Here is an 8,534-nt window from a genome sequence, read left to right as displayed (position 1 = left end):
CTTAGTATTATCTTACCAATGGACACAACAAGCAAGTTCAGTTTGTGAGGAAAGCAATGTATATAATAAATTTGAACTTTTTTCTCTCATTATCTTGGCTTGTAGACCATTGAATTCACCTACCATGTTAATTGCTCCACCATAATCTTATCCCTTCACTTGTTGTAGACTCAAACCAAGCTTTATAGTTATAAAATCAACTTTAGAATTGATTTAACTAGATGTTGCCTTCTCCACATGAATAACACCTACAAACCTCTCATTTGATTCCCCACATCTACCTACACAACATAGAACCACTGCCAGATGTTTTTTGTGTAGAAAATGACAACACTAATCAATCAGTAAACTGAACACACCATGCGGTTCTCCTTCAAAATACAACCCAATATTTCTTGTGCAAAGCATTTGGTAATATCCCTTTGAACTGTTGAAGACAACCACCAATAACTAAGTGGAGCACTTTTTAATGCCTTGAACCATATTGTGAATAATAGTATAACCCACCAACACCCTATAGTTTCGTTTATTTTATAGAATCTTGACACATCATGGCCGTCAAATGGTTGTTCTTGATGCAACAATTGTTTGCATACATCAATTCAAGCATTCTCCTGATAAGATGATAGTTTTTACAAAATTTTCCTTTGTTTGTACAAGGCTGTAGAGATTGATTGAGATGGTTGTCAATAGATCAGGCATAGTTTCCCTCTCTCGGCCGTGCGCGATGGACAACTGATTTCCCACGTTTAGTTTATGGGAACATGATTTATTCTCCTACCGTGGGCATTGTCATCATCGCACTCATTTTGTCCCTATCATGTGCGATTAGGGAGGTTTAATAGCCTCGTTGTATACTACATTTCGGCTGGCCTTCGGGCCGGTGAAGGCAGCAACATGGCCGGCTTGATGTCTGACCTGGATGGGGTTATGTCGTCGACGGAACCCGATTTGATTACTGGCATCTTAAGTACTCCTGTTGTTTGTCCACAAGGTCTCTCTATCGAAGCACCGTGGCTGGAATTGGCATGACGGAACTCACAAGTGTGGTCGATCAAGTTGCCACTCAAAATTCGGACAATTGATATGTGGTCGTCTTCCCCAGTTCAAGATGTCTTGAAACAAAACGGCCCGGTGATGGCCGTTGTCCGCTTTGTGAGGTCATCGAGGACAATAAGCACATATTGTTCACTTGCGTTACCGCTCAATTTTCGTGGTGTTGTCTTTGTGAGATCATAGGATACAAGGGGTATTGTGCTAACTTCTTGGATCTTTAGGAGATCATTAGGACTAGCTCAGGTAACACTCGTGGCTACCTTTGGGTCGGCTTTAGTGTTTTTGACTAGACACCCTGGACTATTCACGATAAGGTTGTTATCGAGAATGTTCATGTGCGAAGCCCTAAAGATGGTATTTATAAATAGTGCGGTTTCTTCCAGGAGTGGCAGATCCTCAACAAGCAACTGGATAGAGTCGCCATCGATGATTTCACTCCTCAATTTTGGGATCTACCTTGTCGCCTCACTCCGCCGCTGGTTTCTTGATCTTGGTTGTATCCCATGGGCCTATTGTTTTGATGACCCCCACAACTTTAAACCCTTTTATTTTCCTTTTGTTTTGACTGTTTGGTGCACCTATGCAGATGTTTGATGGTCTATTGCCATATTTATAAAGTGGAGTAAAAGCCTTTTTTCGATAATGGCCCCGCAATATTTCTTTTGGTGGGGATCTGTAATGATTTTGAACGAGAGACTTTTGGGCGCTCAAGGCCCCCAAAGCAGGCCAGAGAGTTAAATCTTTAAATATTAGCATAAATTTGCTGATTAATTTGGGTGAATTAATAAAGTTCTCTTGTTCTTAACTGTTTTTTCCCTGGTATTCACGGTCAACGAATGGCATGAATTATGACAACTTGAATTATATATTGATAATATTGTAAAAAAGAATTACATATAATTTGGCTATACAAAGAATCATGTAGGCAGGATCAATCACGGAGAAAAGGAGAGAGAAAAAAATTATAATGGCGCCAGCTGCCTGGCGCTGTCGTTGTTGACTAGCAGAGAAGCATCAAGCCAGCCACGACGGCGGCCAGCCCGAGCGCTAGTACAGGCTCAGCACCAGCCTGAGCTGCCGAGCTCGGTTGTGGCGTTGTCTGTGTGCACCGCTGCCTCACCCCTCTCCTTCGGCATCTCACTACCTTGGACTGGACGTTGACCTGTACCTTCATGCCACCGGCGCAGTGCCCCGGCAGGCCGCAGATGAAGTACCGGGTCCCGACGGCGGCGAGCGGAATGACATCGTTGCCGCTCGGGAACGTGGCGACGGGACTAGAGCTGCTGCAGTTGTCGTAGGCAGTCTTGGTCACTCTCCACCACGTTGTGCGCCGCAGCGGGGTACTGGAACCGGAGCTCGTCGCCGGTGTAGAACCTGATGGTGGAAGTCCATCGGGTGTAGTTTGTCCGGAGGTCCCACGACCCGGCCGGTGCGCCGACTGTGTAGGTGGCGCCGAGCGCCGTGCCAAACAGCGCCGCCGCGGTCACTGCGGCAACAAGGAGAGCTCTGGTAGCTGCCGCCATGGATGAATGCCAATCGAGGGACTAGTAGTTGAGAAGATGACCCGAGAAGGGCTGGAATGTTGAGATGATCGGGGGATGTATGATCGAGGTCGCAGCTCTAGTCTGGTTGTGTTGTAGCATGATGATACTCTGCGATATATACAGATGAGACGGTAGCTCGTTGAATGCGTCATACAGACTCTGTCAAATTAGAGCATTTGACTCACGCGTTGTTGTACGGGTCGATCTGGAAATTATAGCCCATAATTAAAGTGTGGACTCGTTGAATAATCAAGGATGAGAAGTTGCTAGCCTACTGCTTGATCGATTCCATACATACGTACTGCATAATAATAATAATAATAATAATAGGATGCTTCAACCGTTACATTTTTATGTTCGAAATTACCATTTCACATCTAGATGTGAAATACTTATTTCACATCTAAGTCCAGGGTCTCCCTTCGTGTGCCCCAGCCCTTCCTGCGTCGTTGGCCATTCCGTCCAGGGCGGCCACCAACCCCCGTCCCTGCCCGCCGGGCAGGAGCGCCACCCACCCTCCTCGCGCCATGCGCTCCGCCTCCCCCGCCGGGTCGGCGCGCTCCTCGCACTCCCACGGCAGCGCTGGATCTGACTGGGGCATCCCTGCGTCCGTGGCCGCTCCTGTTAAATCCGCCGGTCCGTCGGATGGGCTGGTCTCTCCGTGGCCTCGTCTCGCGTCAACGATGTGCCCCGCTCCTCCGCCGCGTTTCCTGTTGCGGGGCGAGTGCTCCAAGAACGCGCCACCTCTCCTCCTGCAGTCCGTGCGGAGCGCCCCCGTTCTGGAAAAGGCAGGCTCAAGTCCATTGTGGTTGTGCCATCTCCTCCGCTCTCTCCTTCCTCTTCCGTCGACGGAGACAGGTGGACGGCGGTCAAATCCAAGAAGTAGCGCCGCGCCAGCAAGAACCCTGTAGGTGCTCCCGGTCGGGGCGGTCCGGCCGGCGCCCCGCCATTAATGCCTCGAGCAGTCGCGCTGCCTTCTTAAGCCGCTTCGATGGGCTGTGCTTCTGCCGTCTCAGCACCCGCCACCATAGAGTAGACTACAGAGGTCCCCTGCATTGCATCATTTGCAAGCAGCCGGGTCACTTCGGCCGCGAATGCCCGCAGAATCCAAGGTTCAAAAGTAGAGTTCCGGCGCAACTCCCCGCTCGCAGCCCGGTCAGAGACAGGCTCCGCTTCCCCACCCCGCTGCCGGCCGCCATGGATCGCCAAGCCTACCACACCAACCCGTCTCATCGCCCCCACTCCAGCCACAAGGTCATCATCGCCACGCCGGCCATTGAGCACCAGGAGTTCCTCCTCCGCAAGCATGCGGTGTGCTCACGGCGGCAGTGTCCCAGCACACCGCCAACCCCATGGCGGTGGGCCGGGCCATCGAAGAGCAGCTGCACACGCGTCCCCACCTGCTGCGTGTCACCAGCCACGACCCGAAGGACTTCTTCGTCCACTTCGAGCTTCCGGCGCACAAGGAGAACGCAGTCCGCCGCGGGCATGTCAAGGTGGACGGCGTCGTGTTCGCGACCAAGGGCTGGCACGAGGACGACCACGACGTGCCAGACGACTGCAAGCTCCACGTCCGCGTGGTCATCGAGAGGATGCCCATGCAGCTCTGGTCGCTGGAGGGCGCCGTCGAAGTGCTGGGCGACCTCTGCATCGTGGACTGCCTCGACAGCCGCACCCACGAGCGCGGGCACACCAGGTCATTCGCCTGCTGGGTGTGGGTCTCCGACGTCGCGCACATCCCCACCAAGCGTACCATCTGGCGCGCGGCGCGGGGCGCGGGCCGGGTGGAGGCCATGCTTGGTTTTTCGCCGCCGAGCCGCCAGGTCGCGCCACCCACCGGCGTCAAGCGCCGTGATCTGCTAGTGCACGTGGACCGAATCGAGGATTGGACCTCGCGATCCCCGCGCTCGTCCCGTTCTCGTCAAAGCGGCCTCCCCTCCTCGGAGTTCGACGACGACGCCCCCTTCCCAGTGATCTACCCGAGGACTTGGACCAGGCATGTTGAGGATGGCCAAGGGCGCCGTAGGATGGAGACGGTGGCCTCCTATGGCTGCCAGGGCCTGCAGTTCGGGAACGGAAGGCGCGACCACGACGACCACGACGATAGCCGCGGCGGCAGGCGTTCCTGGAAAGACACCCTGCTAGGCCGAAGTCTCAGCCGCGAGGCCGCCGCAAGAAAGAAGGCACCGCCTAGGCATAGGAGCCACACGCTGGTGAGCCGCTGGCACGGGGCGGGCTGTCGCAAGGACGACGTCGTGCCCCGAGCCACTCCTCCCCAGCCGCTCCGTCGCCCGCCTCCTCCACCGCCTGCCCTGCCTCCTCAAGCCCCTTCGTCGGCCCGCACCTCCCCCGACCCGGTCACAGACTTCTTCAACGATGGCGCAGGCGAGCTGGCTCCTCCACAGCGCGCTGACTGCATGCTGATGGAGCTCGAGGAGGTGGTCGAGGGCGCACTGGTCGCCCCTCTGGGGTTTCAAGATGGTCAAGGCGACGGTCAATTTGGGGCCCACCCGCGGCCCACCCCCGAGTCGCCGTCTGGCGGGGCTCTGCCCTCTCACATGCGCCCCGACCTCGTCAGCGCGGCATGGCCGCGCCCCTACACCGGCCGTGAACACCGCGGTGCAACTTGGCGCCGTCACGCAGTAGGTCCTCGAGCTTCAGCTGGAGGGGGGATCGGGGACGCCCCGGCAGCTCTTCCGCAACGTCGCTCCCCCCTTCTCCCCGCCCCGGTGCCACTGCCCCCGCCGGCCTCCCGCCGCTCCTCTGCGCCACCAAAGACGAGGGCGCCCTCAGCGCCAACCAGGCAGAGTGCGCGGCAGGCGGCCATAAACAGCCCCGTCCCCGTGGCGCAACGCGCCTCTCTGCGGCTGGTGCAGGAGCTGGGTGGACTCGGCCCCAAGGAGAGGATGACCATGGAGGCGGCTGAGGCGCTCGTGCGGCATTTCGAGGAACGGCTCTCGGAGGACGACAACACCTGCATTGCTAAGCTTACCAAGCTCAACGTGGATGCCCTGCGCACCATGGCCGGCCTCGCTGGCCCTGATGGCGCGACCGGAGCTCAAGTGCGATCATGTTAGAGATGCTCTGTAGTTTTAGGACTAGTCTCCGGTGCCGTCTGGCCTTAAGCCAGATTGAGTTAGGTTTCTTTCAAATGTTGTCTGTTAGGATCAGTAGGTCTGCTCGTCGTCGGCATGTTTTGGGTGCTACTGGTGGTTGCCGACGCGCCCCGGTCCGGCTGGATGTGTGTAATCGTTTGCTCACTTTCATCATTAGTAGCTTTGGTTCCCGGAGAATTCACCTGTTCCTAAATGACTGACGACACATGCGGTTTCATGAGTTGGAACGTGAGAGGGCTCAACTCGCCGGCGAGGAGAGCCATGGTTAGTGAGCTAGTTAGTGCCCTGGGCCCGGCGATCCTCTGCCTGCAGGAGACAAAGCTCGACACTTGGTCCCCCAGCTTGGTGCGTGACATTGGTGGGCACGCTCTGGACGGCTGCGCTGTCCTACCGGTGATCGGCACCCGCGGTGGTGCGGCCATCTTCTAGGATTCCACCATCGCTAGCATTGCCACGCATAGCATTGGGCTCTTCTCCATCACGGCGATCGTCACGCTGCTGCGCTCTGGCACATCGTTTTGGCTAACAACGGTCTACGGACCGGCTGATGAAGCAAGAAAAGATGTCTTCCTGCTCGAGCTTGCTGCAGCTGCTCCTCCCCCGACCATCCATGGGTGATCAACGGTGATTTTAACATCATATACGAAGCCAGAGATAAGAACAACTCCAACCTCAACAGGCGGCTCATGGAAAAGTTTAGAGCAGCGATAGATCAGACCGGCCTAAGGGAGATAAAGTGCAAAAACAGGAGATTTACGTGGAGCAATGAGCGCCAAAACCCTACGTTAGTGAGCATCGACAAATTTTTCTGCAACATGGACTGGGAGGCCCTATTCCCAAACCACACTTTGACTGCGGCATCCACGGCTTGCTTGGATCACTGCCCGCTCCTGCTTGCAAACGCCGCCTCGCCTCGTCGCAAAGCCAGATTCAGATTTGAGAGCTTCTGGCCTCGCTTCCCCCGTTTCTAGAAAACGGTGGCTCGGGCCTGGGAGAGGCCTGTCAACCATGACTGCCCGTTTGTGAGGTTTAAGACCAAGCTTCAGAGAACCGCTTCTGACCTGAAGATCTGGGGAAAGACGCTGTTCAGCGACGCAAAACTTCAGTTCCACTTGGCATCCGAGGTGGTGCTCCATTTCGACGTGGCCCAGGAGAGAAGAGTTCTGACCCAATCTGAATTTCACCTCAGGAAGCTGCTCAAGTTGAAGATCATTGGCCTCGCGGCACTAGAGCGTGCCAGGAAAAGACAGGCCTCCCATGTTACATGGCTGAAGGCCGGCGGCGCCAAAACCGCTTTCTTTCAGGCCAAAATCAGCTCGCGAAGATGGAAAAATTTCATTCAGCAGCTACAGGGGGACGGCCTGATCGCCACAACCCACGAAGACAAGGCGAAGATGATTCAGGAGCACTTCCAGCAGCTCTTGGGGACAAGGAAAAACAAAGAATGCACGATCAACTAGGACGCGATCAACCTGCCGGTGCTGGACAACAGTGGCCTTGACAATCCTTTCACTGAGGCTGAAATCTGGGCGGCTGTGTGCTCGTCGCCGGCGGAGAAGGCCCCGGGGCCAGATGGGTTCTCTGGCTCCTTCTACAAAGCTTGTTGGCTGACGATCAAGGACGATCTTGTGGCTGTTTTCAACAAGCTCCACCGCCTGGCTGCTGGGGATTTTGGGTCGCTGAACAGAGCGCTAATTGCTTTGCTCCCAAAGAAGGATGGGGCAGTCACAGTGGGAGACTTTCGGCCAATTAGCTTAATACATTCCGTGGCGAAGCTGATTGCCAAAGTCCTCTCCCTGCACCTGTCAGAAGTCATCGATCAGCTCATCTCCCCTGCCCAAAGTGCCTTCCAAAAGAAGAAGGGAATCCATGACAGCTACCTCTTCGTTCAGAACATGGTGAGGATGCTCCACCGCAAGCACAAGCCGGCACTTCTTCTGAAGCTGGACATAGCAAAAGCGTTTGACGGCGTCTCCTGGGAGTATCTTATGGAGTTAATGCAATGACTCGGTTTCCCACCGCGGTGGAGAGATTGGGTGGCGTTTCTCCTCTCCTCGGCTTCCTCAACCTGTCTCCTCAACGGCGCGGTGGGAAACACCAGCATGGCTTACGGCAAGGCGACCCGCTGTCCCCTCTCCTCTTTATCCTCGTGATAGATCCTCTTCACCGCCTGATCGCCGCGGCCACGCGAGCCGGCGCCCTCGCCCCGCTCCCAACGGGTGTGGTGGGGCTGCGGGTCAGCTTATATGCGGATGACGCTGTCGCTTTCGTCAACCCAAGTAGACAGGATGTGGATGGGCTCATGGAGCTGTTGCGGGGTTTTGGCAAAGCGACGGGGCTGAACCTGAACCAGACGAAATCGACCGTGGCACCCATCAGGTGCTCTGGCATCGACCTGCAACACGTTTTGTAGAATTTTGGCGGGCAGATCATGGGCTTCCCCATTAGATATCTCGGCATCCCGGTGTTTCTAGGCAGGATTAGACTAGTCTATCTGCAATACCTCCTAGACAGGATTAGAGCCAGACTAGCGGGATGGAAGGGTCGCCTGATGCCACTCTCGGGGCGCCGTGTGCTGGTCAGGTGCGTGCTCTCCGCGCTCCCGGCATTCACGCTTGCAGTTCTTCGGGCTCCAGCAAAATTCTTCAAGGAAGTCAACAAGGCCCGCAGACGGTTCCTATGGGCGCAGGACGATGAGCTCGCCGGAGGCAAGTGCAAGGTCTAGTGGCAGGTGGTCGCGTCCCTGACGGATCGCGGGGGGCTGGGCGTGCCGGACCTGCAGCGCTTCGCTAGAGCCCCGCGCCTCCGCTGGTTGTGG

At 55.7% G+C, this 8,534-nt stretch overlaps 2 pseudogenes; one reads left to right on the top strand and one right to left on the bottom strand.

Moving 5' to 3' along the window:
• Positions 1-1,902: 1,902 nt before the first annotated feature.
• On the bottom strand, positions 1,903-2,709 carry LOC125521993 (stellacyanin pseudogene; annotated as a pseudogene).
• Positions 2,710-3,245: 536 nt separating this feature from the next.
• On the top strand, positions 3,246-4,455 carry LOC147959901 (uncharacterized; annotated as a pseudogene).
• The last annotated feature ends 4,079 nt before the right edge of the window (positions 4,456-8,534 follow it).

This window comes from Triticum urartu, chromosome 7A (genome assembly GCF_056163025.1).
Source record: "Triticum urartu cultivar PI428250 chromosome 7A, HENAU_Tu73, whole genome shotgun sequence".
NCBI lineage: Eukaryota > Viridiplantae > Streptophyta > Magnoliopsida > Poales > Poaceae > Triticum > Triticum urartu.
The sequence above is the reverse complement of the archived record's forward strand: the minus strand, read 5'-3'. Positions and strand labels throughout refer to the sequence as shown.